The sequence below is a fragment of the Dioscorea cayenensis genome, chromosome 18 (assembly GCF_009730915.1).
Source record: "Dioscorea cayenensis subsp. rotundata cultivar TDr96_F1 chromosome 18, TDr96_F1_v2_PseudoChromosome.rev07_lg8_w22 25.fasta, whole genome shotgun sequence".
Taxonomy (NCBI): Eukaryota; Viridiplantae; Streptophyta; class Magnoliopsida; order Dioscoreales; family Dioscoreaceae; genus Dioscorea; species Dioscorea cayenensis.
The window spans coordinates 16,448,866-16,473,051 of record NC_052488.1 but is presented as its reverse complement, the minus strand read 5'-3'; the positions used below and the strand labels follow the sequence as shown (position 1 = coordinate 16,473,051).

The following is a 24,186-nucleotide window of genomic DNA, read 5'->3' as shown; positions in this document are numbered from 1 at the left end:
CCTCAAAGCTCTAAGTTAGAAGGACTTGTTTATGTACACAAAGAAAAGAGAAGGTAGTAGCTTCACACATCCTCTAAGGTAGCCCTTTCCGAAATGGCCGCTAAGTTGCCTTTCACACTTTCGAGGTGGTAGTTCTTTCTACCGGGGTAGTAGCTTTCACTCATCCCATGAGATAGTTCTTTCTCTCATTAGGGCATAACTAGTATCTGACTTATGGGAGTAGCTTCATACTTCATAGGTGGTAGCTCTTTCCACCCACAATGAACAAACAAATATAACTATTTTTTTAAAAAAAAAACTAAAGCAAGAAACAAACTAAAACTAGTCCCTTAAACGTCAAACTTGAGTTTCCACAAGTTTTAATGAATGAGTAGTGCAACAAAGTGTTAATCAGGCAAAAATTCCTAAAAATTCAAGTAAAACTAGTACATGAGAACATTCAATGTTAAAAATTCTCCCCTAAACATAAGAATTCGACCATTGTAACTAAGGTGAACAGCCATTGGCTACATGAGCATGTACAATAAAAGCATAAGTAAAGAACATGTGTAATGTGAACTACCCCCCCACCCCACCCAAACACTTAAGATGTGATGTACATTGACCTTAATGTACGCATGTAATCTCAATAATGATAAAGTAATCACAAACATATGTGGAGGTGGGCAATTGAAACAATACTCCCCTGAACTCCTAATGGTACGTTTGATGGAGCTACATTCATTGAGAGTTGAGTTCGAATGGGTTGTGGAGCACACATGGCCATGTGAAGATCACATTGACAGTGTCCACAACTAGTCCTCAAATTCCATACTCACAAGATCATATGCATGTATATACAAGGGGGTTCAGTGAAGCTAAAAAAAAAACAAAAATAAACTTGAGTATATAAAGATATAGAAATAAAATACAACTTGAAACAACTGAAAATAAAAGATAAACTCAGAAGGAAGATCCTTTATGCGTAATACAAGTCCAAATATAATGCAGGAATGAAATACAAAAAACATAAAAGAACTAAAGGAAAGTAAAGACGCATCAAGCGTCAATGTCATCTGCTGTCTCTGCTGTGGTCTCTAATGCTGCTGCTGAAGAAGTAGGTGGTGCTGGTGAAAATGCTAGTGCTACTGCTGGTGGTGCTGGTGATGGAGGAGTGTAGGGTCTCATCATGAATGGTGAGGTCGCGTCTCGCTCTAAGATCTGCTATAGGATGTCTAGACACGCCATAACCTCTGTGTGGTTCGCGGCCCGTATCATGCGAACCTCAGCAATCTCAGTCCGTAGCACCCCCACCGCACTCTCGAGCCTCTCAAAACGATCATAGGCTCGAGAAGGGGATAGAATATGTACTGGAGATGGCTCCTGTGCGGTGGGAGGTGCCTTGGTCTCTATCGGCTCCTACTACGGCTCCTGTGCAATCTGAGAACCCTCTGCTACCTCTCCCTCAGCCTTGACTGGCTCTGGTGGGGCATGTTCAGCACATACACCACGTCTCTATATCTGCGCATCATACCCATCAGTCACATGGTCTCCAAGCCGAGGGGGGATGGTACAATAATCTTCTCGGCCTCTCTAATCGCGTCCAATAGACCCATCCCCATGATGAATCTAGTAATGTAGGGGCCCGAGAAAAGAACTCCAACTCTAGCGTATTGGCCCTGGTGGCGCAAATACTAGGCCAGGATATGCCCCAGATGTAGCAGCTCGCTCTCTACCATGGAGTGTAAGTAAAGTAACTCCAGTCTGCTCAACACTCCGGTATTATCACTGCGGCCACTCACCAATCTACTTAGGACTACATGAATATATCTGTAGCTCGGTCTGGAGAGGCACATAGCCTTTGACACTCCCGGCTCATACTGACCACGACCACATAATGCTCGATAAGCACGCTGAGGAGTCAAGCTACCGGGGTAATCTATAGGAAGCTGCTCGTACTTCTCTGTTACAGTAAAGTCCTCATCGTATAATCCCAACCAGATCGAAAACTTCGTGACGCTTATATTGTAGTGGTGTCTAAATGCTTTAAACTGTATGGCGTCAATACTGTCAAAGCTAGGATATGAATGGTCGAACTCGAACGACGCTAATACCTCTAGCGTCAACAAATGGATAGCTGGCTCGCGAATAGGCAACAATCTTCTCCAGCTACCCATGGAGAGAAGCTCCTCTACCTCATCCGCCATATTGTCAGCTAACTGAACCTCTCTTAAAGCGCTCACATCTGAGAAACGAGATTATCCAAACTTCAATTTGGATAAGCGCTCGAAGCGAGCCTCATGCTCGGGATTAGCAAACTCCAGGTGTTCTGGATCTGGAGAGTGCTTAGGTGGACACTTGCCGGCCTGCTTCTTGGATCAGGAAGCCATATCTGCAAGAATTGAACAAGAATCGATTAAATTAACCTGAAAACCTCATTCTACAGAAATCCACATGGTCGTGTGGAAATTCCACACACCCATATGAATTCACGGGCATGAAAACCGCACGACCACTATGCACAAATCCAAGAAATACATCATAAAATCCATTCCAAGTTCATTCTAAAGCATGCACTAACCATTTAACATGTAAACGAAACCGCTATCATCAGATTTAACCAAAATAAATCAAGATCTGGTGAAGAAAGAGGGAATGAGGGTTTACCGATGAAATGAGAATGAAAACCTTGAAAACGGCCGAAAAACTCGAATGAAATCCCTCTAATTCGACGGTGAGAAGTCGGGAGAGTGAAAGGATGAGTTCTCTGAGTGTTTGGGAGTGAAAAGATGAAGAAATAATAATAGGTTTTAAAGAAAAGCCGCGCCTCTTGGCGTTCTATGCATCCACACGGCCGTGTGAAAATTACACACATCCGTGTGACTCCACTGGGGAGCTTCACAAGGGTAGTCACACGCCCTTGTGTGTTCTTGGGATAACGCATCCACATGGGCGTGTGGAAATTCCCCACGCTTGTATGCCCGACCCACAGGGGCAACTACACGCCCCTATGGCTTCTCTGTCCAACAGAGAATTCGACTTAGTGTTCCACACACCCCTGTGTAAATTCCACACGGGCGTGTGAATCTTCACAGGGGTACTCACATGGGCACTCACATGGCCCTGTGTCTTCTCGGGATGGAGGAGAAGTCTCTGCAGAGTTTCACACTGGCGTGTGGAAATTACCCACGCCCGTGTGTAATTCACAGGGTCATCCACAGGGTCAGACACAAGCTCCTGTGTCTTCTCGAGATAGAGCTCTGAACTTTGCAAAGAAACACACTCCTGTGTGGAAATTACCCACGGGTGTGTGGAAATTACCCTGTGTCCTCTCGGGATTAACTCTAAACGGAAACACGCGCCCTGTACCTTCTATAGATGACTCAGGAAAAAAAATCACAGACTCTGCAGAAAATTTCTGCATACTTATACACATACAGAGCCTGCTTATTGACAAACACCCTTTTGTGTATGTACCGCAAGTGCATGGGTTTGTCGAAGTAATAATACCCCGGTGAGTGGGTAGTCGAATCCATAGGGAATAGTGATTAGAAACACAAAGATTGCTATTTAACTAGAATGAAGATGAATCGATAATAATGTGAATAAGAATCAAAGAAAATAGAAATAAGAAAAGAAGAAGGAAGCGCAAATAAAAAATAGGAGAAGGAATCAACGATAATTGGGGCACCCGGACATCGCTCACCCTAGGACTATTGTTTCAAGTGCAAGACCAATCATTATGTTCCCTAACTAATGCTTAATGAGTCATGGATATCCTTAAACTCACGATCCTAAAACTTAAGGTCAATCGTGACTAACCAAACACTATGCCCTAGTGGAGAAATCTCTCAGTCTTAACACCTCACACTATGCTAGGTTGCTTTAGACTCTAGGGATTCCAAGTGATAAACCCTATTCTCTAAAATAGATCTAACCCTTTGGTCCAGGCGAAAGACCCCTAGTCATAATTAAGCCCAGGTACTAAGGATAACTTCAACGATTCACTCTGTTGCTCGCGTAACTAAGCCCTAGCAGAGTTTGTCTCTTAGGACTTCACTCTATTGTGACCGCAAAGAACTCTTGGAACGTGGAGGTAGGATAAATCACACCGGAGGTAGGATAAATCCAACCTAGCTTTATCTAACCCTCATGGTGTGTCACTCATCCACAAGGATTACCAAGATGGATTCTCAACCCTAGTATCACTCTAAGGGAAAATCAACTCAACAAGCATTGAAGATTGGAACTCAATTAGAACATCAATTAAAGAAAACATAATACAAGGTCAATGAAACAAAATCATCCTAAGGTTTACAAGTCCAAGTGCCCACTAAGGGTTTAGTTCTCCGTGGAGCAAAATAAAATCAATAACGAAATCAAAACTAAAAATTTGCAATCCATGAATAAAATCCCCTTCATATTCGTGTCGATGGACTTGTGGAGTGGCTGCGTCTTCGCCAAAAATTCCTTCTTCAAGCCTAGGGCACATCTCGTCGGATCGGTGCTGACGAAAGCTCCCCCAATAACTCTCTTCCGAAGGAAACATGATGTCGAAGGCAGTAAACCCCTCCAAAACCTAGCCAAAGCTTCTCCAAACCCTAGCCACGGGCGCCTCCAAAGATGGAGAAAATATAGCCAAGAGATGGAAAAGGGCTCTTCAAATCGGGCTGAAATCGCGACTTAAATAGGACTGAAATCGGGCATCCACACGGACGTGTGGAATTTCCACACACCCGTGGGAATCTCCAGGAAATCGATTTCTGCGGCCTGTAAACAGTAACTGCTACAGATTTGCTATAGCACTCCGCCAAAATACCCCCGAATCCACACTTTTCATCGAGGCAACATAAACAGGTACACGTCTACGCTGTAGATTGCGTTGCATCTTCAAATAAAAGCACATTTGACAACAATCTCGCTAGCTTTGCACAAGTCGGAACACATGAGTGTGACTGCCTTTGTGGCCCTCCAATTTGCATATTTCGTTGAACACCACGGAGGTTGGCACACACTCACATGTCTTTGAGCACAACTTGGGTCTTCACGTTTATTCACTCCAAGATTTCATCAACTAAGTGCACTCACAATCTACTTTGGTTTCTTTCTTCTATATTTATCTCCACAATCCTACATGCACAAAAGAACACAAATACACATGCATTAGCAATAACATCTGAGAAAAGTAATGCTCATCGTAAGAAAAGAATACTTTGTATTACTAATATACAAGCACTTATCAAACTCCCCCACACTTAAGATTTTGCTTGTCCTCAAGCAAAAATAAAACATTGAAGTATAGAAAAAAGAAATATTGAAAGTACTTGGCCTTAGGTTCACCAAAGCATGCAAGAGAAGTATTTTACAGGTAAGGGGAATTTCAACACTAAATACGAAAAGTCAATGCTCTAGCTAAAAACTCGAATAAAAAAGGACAACAAACCCGAAATCGTGCGAGTGTGTGTAGAATCACTCAAGTCGACCAACGTATACTCCTCAAAGTTCAAAGCATAGGGGACTTATTTATGTACAAGACAAAGCAAAGAGACAGTAGTAGCTTCACACATCCTCTAAGGTAGCCCTTTCCGAAGCGGCCGCTAAGGTGGCTTTCACACATTCGAGGTGGTAGCTCTTTCTACCGGGGTAGTAGCTTTCAATCATCCCATGAGATAGTTCTTTCTCTTATTATGGCATAACTAGTATCTGACTTATGAGAGTAGCTTCATACTTCATAGGTGGTAGCTTTTTCCACCCCAAATACACAACCAAAACAACCTTTTTTTTTTTCAAAAATTAAAATAAGAAACAAAGCTAACTAGTCCTTTAAACATAGAACTTGAGTTTCCACAAGGCTTCAAGAGCGAGTAGTGGAACAAGTGTCAATCGGGCAAAAATTCCTAGAAATTCAAGTAGAAACTAGAGCATGAAAACATTCAATGTTAAAAATTCTCCTAGACTTAAGAATACGACCATTGCAACTAAGGTGAACCGCCATTGGCTACATGAGCATATAATTTCAGTCAAAACTTGTGTAATGTACATGTGTAATGTGAACTCCCCCCACACTTAAGATGTACATTACCCTCAATATACGCATGAAAGTGCAATAGGATATAAATCAATCAAAAGCATATATGGAAGCGGGCAATTGAAACAAGACTCCCCTTAACTTCGAATGGTACATTTGATGGAGTTATATTCATTGAGAGTTGAGTCCCAATAGATTGTGGAGCACACACGGTCAAAAACTTAAGATGTCCATGACTATTCCTCAAATTCTATACTTACAAGACCATCTGCATGTATACACAAGGGGTATTCAGTAAAGCTTAATAAAAAAAAAATAAAACTCGAGTATATAAATATAAAGCAATGAAATACAACCCGAGACAATGAAAAGAAAAGAAAAGATAATCTCAGAAGGAAAATCCTTTATGAGTAGTACAAGTCCAAAATATAATGTAGAATTAAAATACGGAAACTGAAAATAAAGAAAAGTAAAGATGCCTCAAGCGTTGGTGTCTGCTGGTAGCTACTCTACTACTGATGGTGGCGGTTAAGAAGTAACTAGTGGATCGACAGGTGCTGGAACTGGTGATGATGGTGCCGATGATGCTTGAGGGGTCAGTGGAGCTCTGGGCCTCATAATGAATGGTGAGGTCACGTCTCTCTCAAGTAGCTGGTGTAGAATATCCAAACGTGCCATCACCTCAGTGTGGTTCACTGCTAGTAGTGCGCGAACCTCAGCTAAATCAGACTAGAGGACCGCTACCGCGCTCTCGAGCCTCTCAAATTGATCATGGGCTCGAGTCGGTGAGAAGAAGCGCAGTGGGGGTGGCTCCTGTGCTGTAGGTGGCTGAGACCCCTCTACTGTAACTCCCTCGGCCTCGACTGGCTCTGGTGGGGGCATATTCAACACATACACCCCATCTCTATATCTCCTGATCATGCCCATCATGCGCATGGTCTCTAAGCCGATTGGTGCTAGAACTTTCATCTTCTCAACACTTCTGATGGCGTCGACAAGACCCATCCCCATGATAAGTCTAGAACTATCGTCTTCTCAACACCTCTGATGGCGTCGACAAGGCCCATCACCATGATAAGTCTAGTGATATATGGGCCTAAGAAAATCACCCCCCACTCTCGCATACTACCCCTGATATCTCAAATACTCGGCCATAATGTGTCCCAAATGCAATGGCTCGCTCTGTACCATGCATTATAAGTATAGAAGCTCCTGTCTGCTCAAAACTCCGGTACTGTCCCAGCAGCCGTTCACTGATCTGCTCAGGACGGCGTGAATGTATCTGTAGCTCGGCCGAGATAAACAAGTAGCCTTTGATACCCCAGGCTCATATTGTCCCTATCTGCACAATGCTTTGTATGCGTGCTGCGGTGTCAAGCTACCGGGGTAGTTTGTGGGCAAACAATCATACTCCTCTGTGGTAGTAAAGTCCTCGTCATACAAGCCCAAACGGACCGAAAACTGCGTGACGCTCATATTGTAGTGATGTCTAAATGCCTGAACTATATGGTGTCACTACTGTCGATCCGAGAATATGATCGGTCAAACTCAAATGATGCTAAAACCTCCAATGTTACCAAACAAATGGCAGGCTCAAGAATAGATAGCAATCTGTGCTAACTGCCTACAGTAAGCAAATGGTCAACCTCATCAGCCATGTCATCGGCCAACTTTACCTCCCTGAGCGAGCTCAAGTCCGGGAATCACGTCTGACCAAACTTGAGCTTTAATAATCGCTCAAATTGAGCCTGGTGCTCAGGAATGGCGAACTGAATGCTCTCTGGCTCAGGGGATGGTTCACGAGGACGTTTACCGGCTGCTTTCTTTGTTCTAGAAGCCATATCTACAAGTGTTGAAAAGAAAAGCAATCAATTAAGCTTATAGAACAACACTACAGAAATCCACACAGCCATGTGGAAATTCCATATGCCCGTGCGGATCCATGGGCGTGAAAGCCGCATGGACACTATCCAAAAATCCATGAAAAATACATCAAATTCATTTCTAAACTTGTTCTAAACATGCAATAACCACTTTAGCATAGAAACGAAGCACATTCACCAGTTTAATCAAATAAAATTAAGTAATGACGAAGAAAAGAGAGAATGAGGGTTTACAGACAAGATGAAGATGAAAACCTTGAAATCGGCCGGAAAACTCGAGTGAAATCTCTCTAAAACAACGGTGTGAAGACGGGAGAGTATGAGAGAACGTTCTTTTGGTGTGGAGAAGTGTAAAAATGAGAAGGTGCATAAGATCTATAAAGAGAAATTGTGGCCTTTTGAATTCTGTACATCCACACGGGCGTGTGGAAATTACCTACGCCCGTGTGACTCCACAAGGGAGCTTCACAGGGGTAGACACACGCCCCTATTTCTTCTCGGGATACATCTCTGAAACTCTGCAGAGAAACATATGCCTGTGTGTAAATTCCACACAGGTGTGTGACCATCACAAGGTCGCTCACAGGGACAGACAAACGCCCCTGTATCCTTTCCGGATGAGCTTTGAATAAAAACACACGCCCGTGTGAAAATTGCACACGGCCATGTAAAAATCCCACATGGCTGTGTGTCTTCTCTGGATGACTTAGAAAAAACTACAGACTCTGCAGAAAATTTTTGCACACATTTATATACACTTAGAGCTTGCTTATACTATGAAAATTGACCAAAGAATCATGAAAAGCATGCTCAAATGACCAAAAAACTTCACCAATCACATTTAAGCACACTAAAACACCAACAATCCATGAGAAAAACACAAGAATAGCATGTAAAGGATCAAGACACCCACACTCAAACTCTTATTCATGCAAGTACTAAACTAATACGTAGAAAAAATAGTAAAAACTTGGGTTGCCTCCCAAGAAGCACTTGTTTAACGTCACTTAGCTTGGCGTAGCTCTTCTGACCTCACAGGGGCTCATAGATGAAGGTTTTCCTCTTACCCATAACCTGAAAGGATGATGAACATAATCTTGTGAAGAAAGAGGAGGAGTTATCGAGTTTGTTACTGCACAAGGGTTCGTCACCCTTACTCTGTTCTTACATATCCCCATTAGCCTTGGGGCGTTTCTTGTGATGTCTCCTTGCACACTTCATCTTTTTAAGCACACTCTTGATCATCCCTGGGGTAGGTTGCATCTTCACTTCTAGACCAAGCATCAAGATTTCTTCATTCTCCACTCCTTGATCTAGCACTCCTTCATATGGGTCTGGATTCATCATTTCCTGCACATATTCATCTATTAGTTCATCGGTGGTGTCAAGAAAATAAAGAGTATCATCAAAGTCTAGAAATATCTCATAGCTTCGGCGAGGCGGTATGTAAGCTTCTCATCCCCAACTCATAAAGTCAACTCCCTGCCGTCCATGTCGATAAGAGCCTTGGAAGTACGCAAGCATAGCCTCCCAAGTATCAACGCAACATCAACATCCTCATCAACATCCGACACTACAAAATCCACAGGAAATATGTACTTGTCAACCTTCACAAGTACGTCTTCGATGATGCCTCTCGGATGTCTCACCATTCGGTCCACCAATTGTAATGTCATCCGAGTGAGCCTAGGCTCTCCCAAGCCTAGCTTTTGGAAGAAAGTATAAGGCATGACATTGATACTAGCCCCTAAGTCCGCCAATGCCTTCTATTCACCTAAATTTCCAATGTTGCACAGAATGGTGAAGCTTCTGGGGTCCTTCTTCTTATTCGGCATATTCTTTTGCAACACCACCGAACATGAAGCATCTAGAATAACAGATACACTCTCCTCCAACTTCAACAAGAAAAGAGGTCCTTGAGAAACTTTACATAACAAAGCATTTGAGATAATGCCTCCACAAAAGGAATGTTGGTGTGTAACTGCTTGAATAGACCCAAGAACTTCTTGTATTACTTGTCATTTTGGTCATTCTTCAATCTTGAAGGATAAGGGATTCTTTGCTTGTAAGGTGGGGGTGCCACCTCCTTTCCTTTAGTTCTCTCCTCAACCTCCACGACCTCAGGTGCTTCTACATTGGTCTTCTTACTAGGAGTTATACCTTCAATCATTCAACCACTTCTCAAAGTGATCGCCTTCACATGTTCTCTCGGATTGGTTTCGGTGTTCTAGGTAAATTCCCTTGAGGTCTCTCCGATAGAGACTTCACAATTTGCCCCACTTGATTCTCCAAGTTGTGCAATGATGCGGTATGATTACGAAGTGTGGCTTCAACCGATTGAATTCTTTTATTTGATGATTGGATGAACTTGGTTAAAACCTTCTCTAGATCGGGCATCTTGTTTTCCAACCCTGACACTCGGTTCTCCATGTTCAAGGCTTGTTGTTATTGTTGTTGGCAATCGGGTGGTGACATGGATTTCTGTTGCTCTTGATTACTCCATGAGAGATTTGGGTGGCTTCTCCAACCCAAATTGTAGGTATTGCTATATGAATTGCCTTGATTTCTCATTGCATTACCCACAAAATCTACTTGCTCTACCGAGGATGTACCACCAATGGATATCGGGCAATCAGATGGAGCATGTCCTCTCCCACACCCTGCGCAACTAGTCATGGCTGCCACTCTATTAGAAGTTAGAGTGTCTAACTTCTTGCTCAAAGACTCCATTTGGGCCGCCAATGAAGTAACTGCGTCAATATCATGAAGTCGGGCTAGTTTCTTTCTGTCTCTTGTATTCCACTGATAACTGTTCATTGCCATTTCTTTAATGAGAAGCCGGGCTTCTTCCGGGGTCTTGCTCCCTAAGGTACCTCCTACTACAGCATCAAGTAACTGTCTTGTGCTCGGGTTCAACCCATTATAGAAAGTCTGAATGATCATCCACTCAAGGAACCCATGTTGAGGACATTTCCACATGAGCTCCTTGAACCTATCCCATGTCTCAAATAAAGACTCCAATTCCGTTTGCACAAAAGAGGATATTTCATTCCTAAGCTTTGCAGATTTTTCGGGAGGAAAATATCGGGCAAGAAAAGCTTCTACCATATCCTCCCATGTAGTGATCGATGCTCTAGGTAATGAATGTAGCCAATGCCTCTCTTTCCCTTTCATAGAAAATGGGAAGGCCCTCAACTTGATAGCATCATCAGTAACACCATTGATCTTGAGAATGTCGCACGCTTCCAAGAAGTTTTCAATGTGATTGTTTGGATCCTCATCAGCCAAACCATTAAACTGTGCTGACTGCTGTAACATTTGGATGAATGCTGGCTTGAGCTCAAAATTTTGAGTTGTGATCGGTGGCCGCACAATGCTTGATTGTGTGCCAAGAACTGTGGGTCTGGCAAAATCGGACAATGTCCTCTACTTCTCATTATGTTATGCCATATTTGACCCTTCAACTTCTACCTCAGCTTGATTTGTCTATTCTTGCATAGGTTCTTTACCCCTTCTACTAAGTGTTCATTCAAGTCTAGGATCACCTTCAACCAATATCAAATGGTTCCCTCGAGTCATAAATTGGAGCTGCAACCAAAGAAAGAAAAATAAATCAGAACGATGTAAGAATAAGAAAGTGTGAAATAGAATAAATGGTTAATAGTTAAAATAGAAAAGTGTAAAGTGCTTCTAAAATGCCTATTCCCAGGCAACAACGCCAAAAACTTGAAAAACGCCTTTTTGCGTATGTATTTCAAGTGCACGGGTTTGTTGAAGTAATAATAACCCGGTGAGTGGGTAGTCGAATCCATAGGGAATAGTGATTAGAAATACAAAGATTGCTTTTTAACTAGAATGAAGATAAATCGATAATGATGTGAATTAGAATCAATGCAAATAGAAATAAGAAAAGAAGGAGGAGCAAATAAAATATAGGAGAGGCAATCGACGATAATTGGGGCACCCGGACATTCCTCACCCTAGGACTATTGTTTTAAGTGCAAGACCGATCATTATGTTCCCTAACTAATGCTTAATGAGTCGTGGAGATCCTTAAACTCACGGTCCCAAAACTTAATGTCAACTGTAACTAACCAAACACTATGCCCCGATGGAGAAATCTCTCAGTCTTGACACCTCACACTGTGCTAGGTTGCTTTAGACTCTAGGGATTATAAGTGATAAACCCTATTCCCTAAAATATATCTAACCCTTTGGTCCAGGCGAAAGACTTCTAGTCACAATTAAGCCCCAGGTACTAAGGATTACTTCAACGCTTCACTCTGTTGCTTGTGCAACTAAGCCCCAGCGGAGTTCGTCTCTGAGCACTTCACTCTATTGTGACTGCAATGAACTCTTGGAATGTGGAGGTCGGATGAATCATACTAGAAGGGAAAGGGGATGCTCCGCTACCTCTCGACTCACCCTCTCAACCATCTCCAATCTAGTATTGTGTAACACTTATGGTGTGTCACTCATCCACAAAGATTACTAAAATGGACTCTCAACCCTAGTGTCGCTCCAAGGGAAAATCAACTCAATAAGTATTCAAGATTAGAACTCAATTAAAACATCAATTAAAGTAAGCATAATAAAAGGTCAAAGAAACAACATCATCCTAGGGTTTTACAAGTCCAAGTACCCACTAGGGGTTTAGCTCTCCATGGAGAAAAATACAATCAATAATGAAATCAAAAGTAAGAATATACAATCCATGAATAAAATCCCCTTGATATTCATGTGATGGTCTTGTGGAGTGGCCGTGTCTTCTCCAAAGGTTCCCTCGTCAAGCCTGTGGCACACCTTGCCGGATCGGTGACGATGAAAGCTCCTCCAATAACTCTCTTCCGAATGAAACGTGATGTCGAAGGCCATAAACCCCTCCAAAACCTAGCCAAAGCCTCTCCAAACCCTAGCCACGGGCGCTTCCAAAGATGGAGAAAAGATAGACAAAATATGAAAAAAGAGCTCTCCAAATCGGGCTAAAATCACGACTTAAATAGGGCTGGAATCGGGCATCCACACGGGCATGTGGAATTTCTGCAACTTCAGTTTTCTGCGAGCTATGAATAGCCATTGCTACAGTACTTCACCAAAATGTTCCCGGATCTACTCTCTTCGTCGAGGCCACATGAATGGGCAAAGTGTTTCCAAAACGCCTACTCACCAGCAACAGCGCCAAAAACTTTGACACGTCACTTTTGTGTGTGTACCGCAAGTGCATGGGTTGTCGAAGTAATAAAAGTACCATAGTGAGTGGGTAGTCGTATCCACAGGTAATAGTGATCAGAAACACAAGATTTGCTATTTAACTATGGTGAAGATGAATCAATAGTGGTGCGAAGAATATCAATGTGAAGAAAAGAAACGAAATAAAGAAAATAACAAAGAGATATGCAATAAAATGAGAGGAGAGGCAATCGATAGAAAGTGGGGCACCCGGACATTGTTCACCCTAGGGTTATGCTTCAGGTGCAAGACAAATCATTATGTCTCCCAACTGATGTCTAATGAGTTGTGGAAATCCTTAAACACACGGTCCCAAACCTAAGGTCAACCGTGACTAACCCTATACTATGCCCCAGTGAAGAAATCTCTCATTCTCAACACCGCCCACTGTGCAAGGTTGCTTAAAGCTCTAGAGACTCCAAGTGATAAACCCTATTCCATAATCTAGATTTAACCTTTTGGTCTAGGCGAAAGACCCCTAGTCACAATTAAGCCCCAGCACTAAGGATTACTTAAATGCTTCACTATGTTGCTTGCACAACTAAGCCCCAGCGGAGTTCCTCTCTTATCACTTCACTCTATTGTGACCACAAAGAACTCTTGGATTATGGAGGTAGGATAAATCACACCGGAAGGGAAAGGGGACGTTCCTCTACCTCTCGACTCACCATCTCAATCCTCTCCAACCCAGCTTTATCTAATCCTCGTGGTTTGTCACTCATCCACAAGCATTACGAAGATGGATTCTCAACCCTAGTGTTACTCTAAGGGAAAATCAACTCAACAAGCATTAAAGATTGGAACTCAATTAGAACATCAATTAGAGAAAACATAATACAAGGTCAATGAAACAAAATCATCCTAGGGTTTACAAGTCCAAGCATCCACTAGGGGTTTAGCTCTCCATAGAGCAAGATTCAATCAATAATGAAATCAAAAGTAAAAACATGCAATCCATGAGTTAAACACCCTTGTAGTCTGGATCGAAGGTCTTGTGGAGTAGCCTCGTCTTCTCCAAGGGTTCCCTCGTCAAGCCTAGGGCACACCTCGCCGAATCGATGCTGACAAAAGCTCCCCCAATGACTATCTTCTGAAGGAATGTGGTGTTGAAGGCCGAAGAACCACTCCAAAAACCTTGCCAAAGCCTCTCCAATCCCTAGCCGCGAGCGCCTCCAAAGATGGGGAAAAGATAGGAAAAGGGCTGGAAAAAGGATCCCTCAAACAGCTGAAGTCGTGGCTTTAAATAGGCTGGAATTGGGCATCTACACGGGTGTGTGGAATTTCCACACGCCCGTGAGAATTTCTGGAACTTCAGTTTTCTGCAAGCCGTGAACAGTAACTGCTATAGTAATTCACTACAATAACTGCTGCAGTAACTGCTACAGTACTTCGCCCAAAATATTTCCGAATCCACACTCTTCGTCGAGGCCACATGAATGGGCACACATCCATGTGGTATATCGTGTTGCGCCTTTAATAAAAATCACATTGACGGAGATTTTGCTAGCCTTGCACAAGTCGGAACACGCGAATGTGACTGCCTTTGTGTCCCTCTAAATCATGTATTTACTTGAGCACAGTAGAGGTTGGCACACAATCACGTGTCTTTGAGCACAACTTGTGTCTTCGTGTTTGTTTACTCCAAGATTTCATCAACAAAGTGCATCCACGATCTAATTTTGGTTTCTTTCTTTCATAATCGTCTTCACAACCCTACATGCACAAAAAAACACAAATACACATGTATAAGTGATAAAATCTGAGAAAAGTAATGCTCAATGTATAAACAGAATACTTCATATTACTATTACACAAGCACTTATCATCATCTTACGGTCGTAACATTGGGCCGTAAACTTTTTTGTATGCCCTTTGTGACCATCCTTATGGGCGTAAGCTCCTTTTGGATGATCCTTATGGTCACACTTACGGGCATAAGTCTTTCCATTAGTCCCTTTGAATGTTTTTATACTCCTCCTTATGGGCATAAGCATGCCTGGAAGGTCCTCTAGAAGAGGCTTACAGTCATAAGCACAGTCGTAAGGTGCTCATAAGCAATCTTGTTTGCCTTGTCCTTCTTTGATTGATGCTGAGAGAGGGCTTTATCTTCATCGTTTGAGGTCTAGATTACTTCTTTTGGCTCTTTCTCATCTTTAAGTACTACTCGAATCCTGAGAATGCAAAACACATTGTGTTTAACATCAAATTCCACAATATAACTCTATTACATGCCTAATGAGTATGCAAAATGGTATAAATTAATGAATAATTGTGATCTCATCAACAGAGCATTAAAGCAAATATGTTTGAGTGAAGAACAAGTATTGGTAATGGTATATGCATAGTTAATTGCATTGGGGGTGTGAGTTAATTAAGTTTCCACTGCTTTTATTATTGCTACAAGCAGTGCTGCATATGTAATAATTGAGGTAGGAATAAACAGTGTGAGTTCTACTAGACCTTCTTGTAGTAATTATGGATTGACTAGGAGGAGGTATACTCTGAGAAGAAGCAATTTCAATGTTGTGAGGAATGTTTTGTTGAGCAAAAATACAAACCTCTCATATTGAAATAGGTAAGGTTTTCGATTCTATAATAGAAATCTTATTAAAAGTAAATATTGGCTCATATAAAACTATGTCTCTAGAAACCATAATTTAATGAGTGTCTAAAGTTAAGACTTTGTATGCCTTTTTTTCCAAAAGGATATCCTATGAAAACACAAACCTTAGCTATAGGTTAAAACTTATCTCTATTCTTATTTGTTATGAATACATAACATAAACAACCAAAAAGATTTCAAATGGGAATTAAGATGGTGGAACACCAAAAAGAATTCCAATAGGAGTCCTATTATTCAAAAGCTTTGAAGGATACCTATTTATCAAATAGGTGGCAGTGAGAACACATTCACCCCAGAATTTTAAAAGTACCTTGGACTGGAAAAGAAGAGCTCTAGAGGTCTCTAGTAGATGTTTATGTTTTCTCTCTACTACCCCATTTGGTTGTGGAGTATCATAGGTACAACTAGTTTCATGGATGATACCTCTTTCAATCAAGAAAGATTTAGTCTAAAGGTGTACCCAATTCAAATACCTTGTTAGATCTCACTTATTTAACCTTAACTTGAAACTGAGTTTCTATCATCTAAATAAATGACTTAAAGGCCGTGAAAGCATTACTTTTGTTATTTAACAAGCATGACCATGTTGTTATACTAAAATCATCTACAATAGTGAGAAAATATTTATGTCCATCATGTGTTAAAGTATGATAAGGCCCCCAAATGTTAATATGTATGAGTTCAAAAATAGTAAAGGGGGTCTAACAAGGAGAAAATCAAGCATAAAAAGGAGGTGTCCAGGCATAGACTTCACATAGGGTTTGTTAAGTCCTGGATAATGGTTATATAACTTCTTACAATCTAATTGAACCGAGAGAGTTTCTAAAATATGCTACCTCCTTTCTCAAGGTGAATAGCAACTGATCCCATATAGTGCTAATATAAACAACCCTATAACCACAGCATACTATATGAACTCTTATCTAGAATAAGCAACTATTCAAAATATAGGCAATTATCCTCCTAAAGTAATTGCCCCTAAGGCCATACAAAGTAGAATCAGAATCTCTTCTTAAAACCACTCCCTACAATTGCAATATGAATGGAATTCCTTACTAATTCACCAAGAAGGATTACGGGAAAAGAAATCTCAACTCCAAAGTACCCTATATCTAGGCGTACTTATAATCTCTTTCAATCGCGGCTTACCTATGCTAGGTGGGTCTCTCAACTCATCACACAAGCACATAAAACATGAATCTAGGACTCTTGTCTCAATAAAATTCAAGATAATAGATACACGCAATTGAATTTAATAATGAAGGATTGTAATCAATATTCAATGTAAAAGTGCTCAAGATCCATGACCAAAGTCAATCGTATCATAAACTCTGCAATTCATCTATGTCTAAACACCGTGAAAATTAGTTCTCCATTATTGGAGAACAATAATCCAATCCAAATCAAATAAAATACTTAAAGAGAATAATACAATGATAAGAGATGCAAGCATATGAGCCGATCAAGTAGTAAAGTGTGCACAAGGGCAGGTATCAATCCACAGGGAAAATCGAGAGTACTAGTACTAATACTAACTTTGAAAGATAGCCTAACCAATAATTGTGATGTGTGCAAATAAACTAAGAATGAAGAGAATTGAAGCAAGAATACAAAAAATAAAATCAGTCAACAATCAAGGGGAAATGAGATGTTTTGGTATAAAATCCCTCTAGGGTTTTTTAAGTCCAGGACAAAGGTTGTATAAGTCTAGTAATCCTATTTGAACCAAGAGAAATCCAAAAATATTTTAAACCACTCTTGCAAGGGTAAATAGCAACTAATCCGATACAGTGCAATACAAACACCCCACGATTGCATTGCACTCTATGAAATCTCAATGTGAATTAACAAGAATTCTGAAAATAGACAATCCTCCTTGCAAAGCGATTGCCCCCAATCGAATACATAATAGAAATGTGATTTCTCCTAAAATCTATTTCATACGATTTTAGAGGCCATGGAATTACTTGATAATTCACTTAGGAGGATTGTGGGAGGAGAACTCTCAATGCCAAAGTACCCCATTGCTAGACTTGCTAATAATCCTCTCTAATCATGACATGCCTATGCTAGATGGGTCTTTCGACTCATCACAAAGCACATCATATATGAAACTAAGGCTTCCACCTCATTAGCATTCAAGACATTAAAAACAAGAAATTAGATTCAAATAATACATATTGCAATTAAGAAACAATTAAAGCTTAAAGATCTACAATCTTAAAGTTCATTTACACCCAAGAATCTATAGAATTAGCTCTCCATGAAAGGATAGCAATCATCCAAATAACAAGACCCAACAAGAAACAATGTAGATATGGAAAACCCCCTTCTTAATTGCACCAGGAGATGATTGGGGTAGAACACCCAAGGAGCTTCCAGAAATATTGCCAAGATAATCTCTGACTTCTCTAATCTCTCTATTCCAAGCTGGGTAGGCTAATTCTCACTCTTAATTCACCTCCAAAGGCATGAAGATCCACCATCTTTCTTTCCCCAAGATTCGTTATTAAGTATAACAAAAGATCCCCTTAAAACCCTTGTCAAAAATATTTATACTTAGCCACTTCTGCGCTGCTTATGGGCATAAGAATGTGACTATAAGAAATTGGGGATAATGGGTCTCGAGCCTTACGGGATCACTTACGTGCCGTTAGTCCCATGCGTGAGGTCTTATGTCTAGAACTATGGTCTAGCTTACGGCTATAAGCACTGGATCTAAACTTCTCTGGATTGGCCTTGCGACAACCCTTATGGGTGTATGCTGTGCTCGTAAGCTTCTCTACAACAGTCCTTATGGTCTGACTTATGGGCATAAGTTCTACCCATAAGTTCCTCTGATTGTTCTTATGCTCCTCCGTACGGGCATAAGCATGCTTGCAAAGTTCTCTGAAAGAGGTTTACGGTTGTAAGCACAACCTTAAGATGCCAGTAAGTGAGTCTGCCTGGCCTGTTCTTCACTGACTGATGCCGAAATAGCTTAATCTTTATCATTTTGGCTCTAGATTATTTCTTTTGGCCCTTTCTCATCCCTAAGCACTGTTAAACGATGGAGAATACAAAATACACCATGTTTAACATCAAATTCCATAATATTACTCTAATACACGCCTAATGAGTGTACAAAATAATATTAAATGATGTAAAATTGTATAGTCAAGCAAAAAGAAAACATTACAAAACAAGAGAGATATGTGCATGACCTCGGGTGATAAAAAAATGCGGAGTTCCAAAAGTAATCGGGTGAGAACAAAACAAGAATGCCAAAAATTTTGAGTTCCAAAAATAGTTGAAACTCTATTCAAGGGAATTGATTGTGTGTGTTACAACTCTCTACTTCACATCTTTCAACCTACAAGACTTTAATAGCAAAAATTCACAAATAACTTGTTGTTCTTTTCAAGATGGTAGCTTTACACAACTCCTAAGGTAGCATTTTCTCATGTGGCGCTATAAAGTGGCTTTCAAACTTAAGAGTGATAGCTTTTTCCACATCTTCCTTAAAGGATGATAGCTTTCACTCACCTAAAGATGTAGTTCTTTCTCTCATTAGGGCATACATAGTATTCGACTCATCGAAAGTAGCTCCACACATCTAATAGGTGTAGCTCTTTTTCGCCTCCAACACTTCTATTTTTCAAACAAATTCTTTCAAATTTGCAAAAATTACACAACTATATCATTTGAAGTATAATAAACGATAAAGTACACAAAGTCATAATAGGTCTAAGTTGCTCCAATAGAGAAGTTGTGTGCCTTCAATAGGACAAATAATCGAGAATAGAGTGAAAACAAAAAAAAATAGAACTTAAAAAAAAACTCGCATGTATCCACCCTTTTACTAAGAAATTCCCATATTTTTCAAATGCATCTTCATAAGTCAGCAACTTGGCAAGTAAAAGAGTTCAATAAATCCTAAACCCCTCCCCCACACTTAAAATCATACATTGTCCTTAATGTTTGTATATGATGATAAAAGATATGAATGACAATGCAATAATAAAATGGGAGGTGAACGGAAAATGATTACTTCCCCGGTTTACATATGAATCTCAATAGTCCTCAAAATCGGCATGGTGCATTCCTTGATGTGCCCAAGTGGTAGGGGTCACTCAAGGTCAAGAAAAGACCAAGTGAGCATTCCCTTTAAATTTAGAGTGTTGGGTGTTGCAATACAGTCCTACAAAGCCAAATGGGAAGACAATAAGCTCAATAAAATTAAAAAAAAAACAAAATAAAAATCTACTACAAGTCTTAAAATAGGTATAAAAGATGTAGGACTAACCCTCACTACAAAAGATAGGTACAAATACTAAAAATAGAAGATACAACTGAAGATAAAATAAAACTAATGCTCAGCAGTTTCTGAAGGCTTGGGGTCGGTCGATGGATGGTGTGGTGTTATCGGAGGAGTTATAGCTGGATGTCTTGAGGCCATGCGGCTTAAGATCTCCAACGTATGGCCAAGGTTAACATCAAGCCATGCCTGGGTCACTATGATTGCCCTCTAGCCCTGCTAGAGCTACTAGATCTTGGCTCATAGCTCCTAGATCTGTGATAGATGTTGGGGAGCTGCAAGGCTAACGGTGGCCAATTGAAGGAATTAATCGTTGTCTCCTAACTCATCATCTGACTCTTCGCCTGAGTCCTTACTTCGAACGGCTTTCTTCTTGGTAGTGCTGATAAGTGCTTGTGTATTAGTAATATGAAGTATTCTTTTCGTACGATGAGCATTACTTTTATCAGCTTTTAGAGCTAATATGTGTATTTGTGTAACTTGTGTGGATGTAGGGTTATGGAGCCAAGTATAGAGGAATGAAGCCAAACTAGATTGCGACTGCGATTGCATGTAGGGTTGTGTAGCAATTTATTATAGCAGTTACTATTCATAGGCCGCTGAAAAACCAACTTCTGCAGATTTACACTGGTGTGTGGAAATTCCACAGGCTCGTGTGGACTCCCGATTCCAGCCATATATAAAGTCGCGATTCAGCCCGATTTGAGAATCCTCTTTTCCATCTTTTCTTCATCTTTTCCCCAACTTTGGAGAGGCCTACGACTACGGTTTAGAGGGCCTTTGGCAAGGTTTTTGGAGTGGTTCTACACCCTTCGATAGTGCGTTCTTTTGGAAGAGAGTTATTGGGGGAGCTTTCGTCAGTACCGATACGGCGAGGTGTTCCCTAGGCTTTATAAGGGAACCTTTGAAGAGGACGAGGCTACTCCACAAGACCATCGACATAAATACCGAGGGGGTTTACTTATGGATTGCATTTTTTTACTTTCGATTTTATTATTGATTGTATCTTGCTCCATGGAGAGCTAAACCCCTAGAGGGTACTTGGACTTGTAAACCCTAGGATGTTATTGTTTCATTAACCTTTTATTATGATTCTTTGATTAATGTCTTTAATTGAGTTCCAATCTTGAATGCTTGTTGAATGATTTCTCCCTTAGACTGACACTAGGGTTGAGAGTCTACATTGGTAATCCTTGTGAGTGAGTGACACACCATGAGGGTTAGAAAAAGCAAGATTGGAGAGGATTGAGATGGTGAGTCGAGAGGTAGCAGAACGTCCCCTTTTCTCTTAGGTGTGATTTATCCTACCTCCATATTCCAAGGGTTCTTTGCGGTCACAATAGAGTGAAGTGCTAAGAGAGGAACTCCGTTGTTGCTTAGTTGCGCGAGCAACAGAGTGAAGTGTTGAAGTAATCCTTAGTGCTGGGGCTTAATTGTGACTAGGGGTCTTTTACCTGGACGAAAGGGTCAGACCTATATTAGGGAATAGGGTTCATCACTTGCAATCTCTAGAGCTTCTTGCAATTGTACACAGTGTGAGTTGTTGAGACTGAGTGATTTCTCCGCTGGGGCATAGTGTAGACTTAATCACAGTTGACCTTAGGTTTAGGACCGTGTACTTTAGGATTTCCATAACTCATCAAGCATCAGTCAGGAGCTTAACAGTTCGTCTTGCACTTGAAGCAATAGTCCTAGGGGGAGCAATGTCCGGGTGTCCCACTTTGTATCGATTGCCTTTCCACTCATTTTATTGCGCCTCTCGTTCTTACTTTCTTTATTTCTTTGCATATTGATTTTGTTCACACTACTTTTAATTCATCTTCACTTTAGTTAAGGTGCAATCTTTCTGTTTCTGATCACTATTCCCTGTGGATTCGACTACCCACTCACTGGGTATTATTACTTTGACAAACCTATGCACTTGCGGGTCACACGCAAGGGGTGTGTCAGGTGCTGGGGTGAGGACATACCTAGAGCTGAAGCACATGACCATTTGATAAGTGCTTGTGTATTAGTAATACAAAGTATTCTTTTCTTTCGTTGATCATTACTTTTATTAGGTTTTAGCGCTAATAGATGTGTATTTCCGTACTTTTGTGCATGTAGGTTTGTGGAGCCAAATATGTAAGAAAGAAGTCAATGTAGATCGTGAATGCACTATTTGATGAAATCTTGAAAGGAACAAATGCAAAGACACAAGTTGGGCTCAAAGATACGAGAATGTGTGCCAATCTCCATGTATTCAAGCAATTACAATGAGTTGGAGGGGCACGAAGGCAGTCACATTTGCATATCTCGATTTGTGCAATGATATCAAGATCTTCACCAATGAGGCTTTTTATTGAGGAAGCGACGCGATCTATGGCATAAACGTGTGCCCGGTTATGTTGCCTCGATGAAAAGTGTGAATCGGGAGTGTTTTTTGGCGGGGGTATTGTAGCAATTACTGTGGCAGTTACTGTTCATAGCCCGCAGAAAATCAGAATTTCAGAGAATCCACACGCCCGTGTGGAATTTCCATAGGGGCGTGTGGAACATCCACATGACCGTGTGGATCCCGATTCTAGCCTATTTAAAGCCGTGATTTAGCCCGATTTCAGGGTCTCCTTCCCCATCTTTTCTCTAACTTTTGAGAGGCTTGCGGCTAGGGTTTAGAGAGGTATTGGCAAAACTTTTGGAGTGGTTCTATGGCTTCGATGTTGTATTTCTCTTGGAAGATAGCTATTGGGGGAGCTTTCGTTGGCACCGATCGTGCGAGGTGTGCCCTAGTCTTGAAAAGGGGACCTTTGGAGAGGACGAGGCTACTCCACAAGACCATCAACATGACTACCGAGGGGGTTTTCCTATGGATTACTTGTTTTTACTTTCAATTTTACTATTAATTATATCTTGCTCCATGGAGAGCTAAACCCCTAGTGGGTACTTGGATTTGTGAACCCTAGGATGTATTTGTTTCATTAACCTTATTATGCTTTTCTTAATTGATGTTTTAATTGAGTTCTGATCTTGAATGCTTATTGAATGATTTCTCCCTTAGAGTGACACTAGGGTTGAGAGTCCATCTTGGTAGCCTCTGTGGATGAGTGACACACCATGAGGGCTAGACAAAGCTAGATTAGAGAGGGTCGAGAGGGTGAGTCGTGAGGTAGCGGAGCGTCCCCTTTCTCTTCCGATGTGATAAATCCTACCTCCATTACCTAGAGTTATTTGTGGTCATAATAGAGTTTAGTGCTAAAGGATGAAGTCCGTTGGGGCTTAGTTGCGTGAGCGACAGAGTAAAGTGTTGAAGTGAACTTTAGTATTTGTGGCTTAATTGTGACTAGGGGCCTTTCGCCTGGACCAAAGGGTTAGGTCTACATTTAGGAATAGGGTTTATCACTTGGAGTCCCTAGAGCTTCTTGCAATTTTGCACAGTGCGAGGTGTTGAGACTGGTCAATTTCTCCACCGGGGCATAGTATAGAGTTAGTCACGGTTGACCTTAGGTTTGGGAACGTGTATCTAAGGATGTCCATGACTTATTGAGCATTAGTTAGGAAGCATAATAGTTGGTTTTGCACTTGAAGCGATAATCCTAGGTGGAACAATATCCGAGCACCCCACTTCTTATTGATTGCCTTTCCTCTCACTTATTTGTGCCTCTCTTTCTTAGTTCCTTTATTTTGTTTACATTACATCTTATCAACACAATCATTGTTTCATCTTCACTTTGTTAAGTAGCAATCTTGGTGTTTCTATTCCTTATTCCGTGTGGATACGATACCCCACTCACCTGGGATTTATTACTTTGACAAACCCGTGCACTTGCGGGTCACACGCAAGGGGTGTGTCACCATCCCCATAAGTCAGAGTGTTGTAATGCCCCATGCCAGCCTATGGAGCCGATCTACCAGCCTTGTGCCTCTGATCAATCGTGTGATGTAGGGTTTGATGTAGATCGCACCCAAGCATACATGTTGGCCCTGATGAGTGATGAAGTATGTCGGTATGTAACCGAGGTGAATAGGGTGGTGTTGACTAGGATGTGCAAAATTAGGAGCTCCTGCTGCCCCATTACTCCTGTGCTATCGACTATCACTGCAAATAACGGAGTCATGATAGTATGCACATACCTTAGAACCGAGCACGTGAGGAATAACGCCTTCGTGA

The 24,186-nt window shown here is 41.2% G+C and overlaps 1 non-coding gene across 1 annotated transcript; it reads left to right on the top strand.

Moving 5' to 3' along the window:
* The first annotated feature begins 10,843 nt into the window (after positions 1-10,843).
* Positions 10,844-10,950, top strand: LOC120283218. The gene has a single exon (XR_005543213.1). It is a non-coding gene; the product is annotated as a small nucleolar RNA R71 (small nucleolar RNA).
* The last annotated feature ends 13,236 nt before the right edge of the window (positions 10,951-24,186 follow it).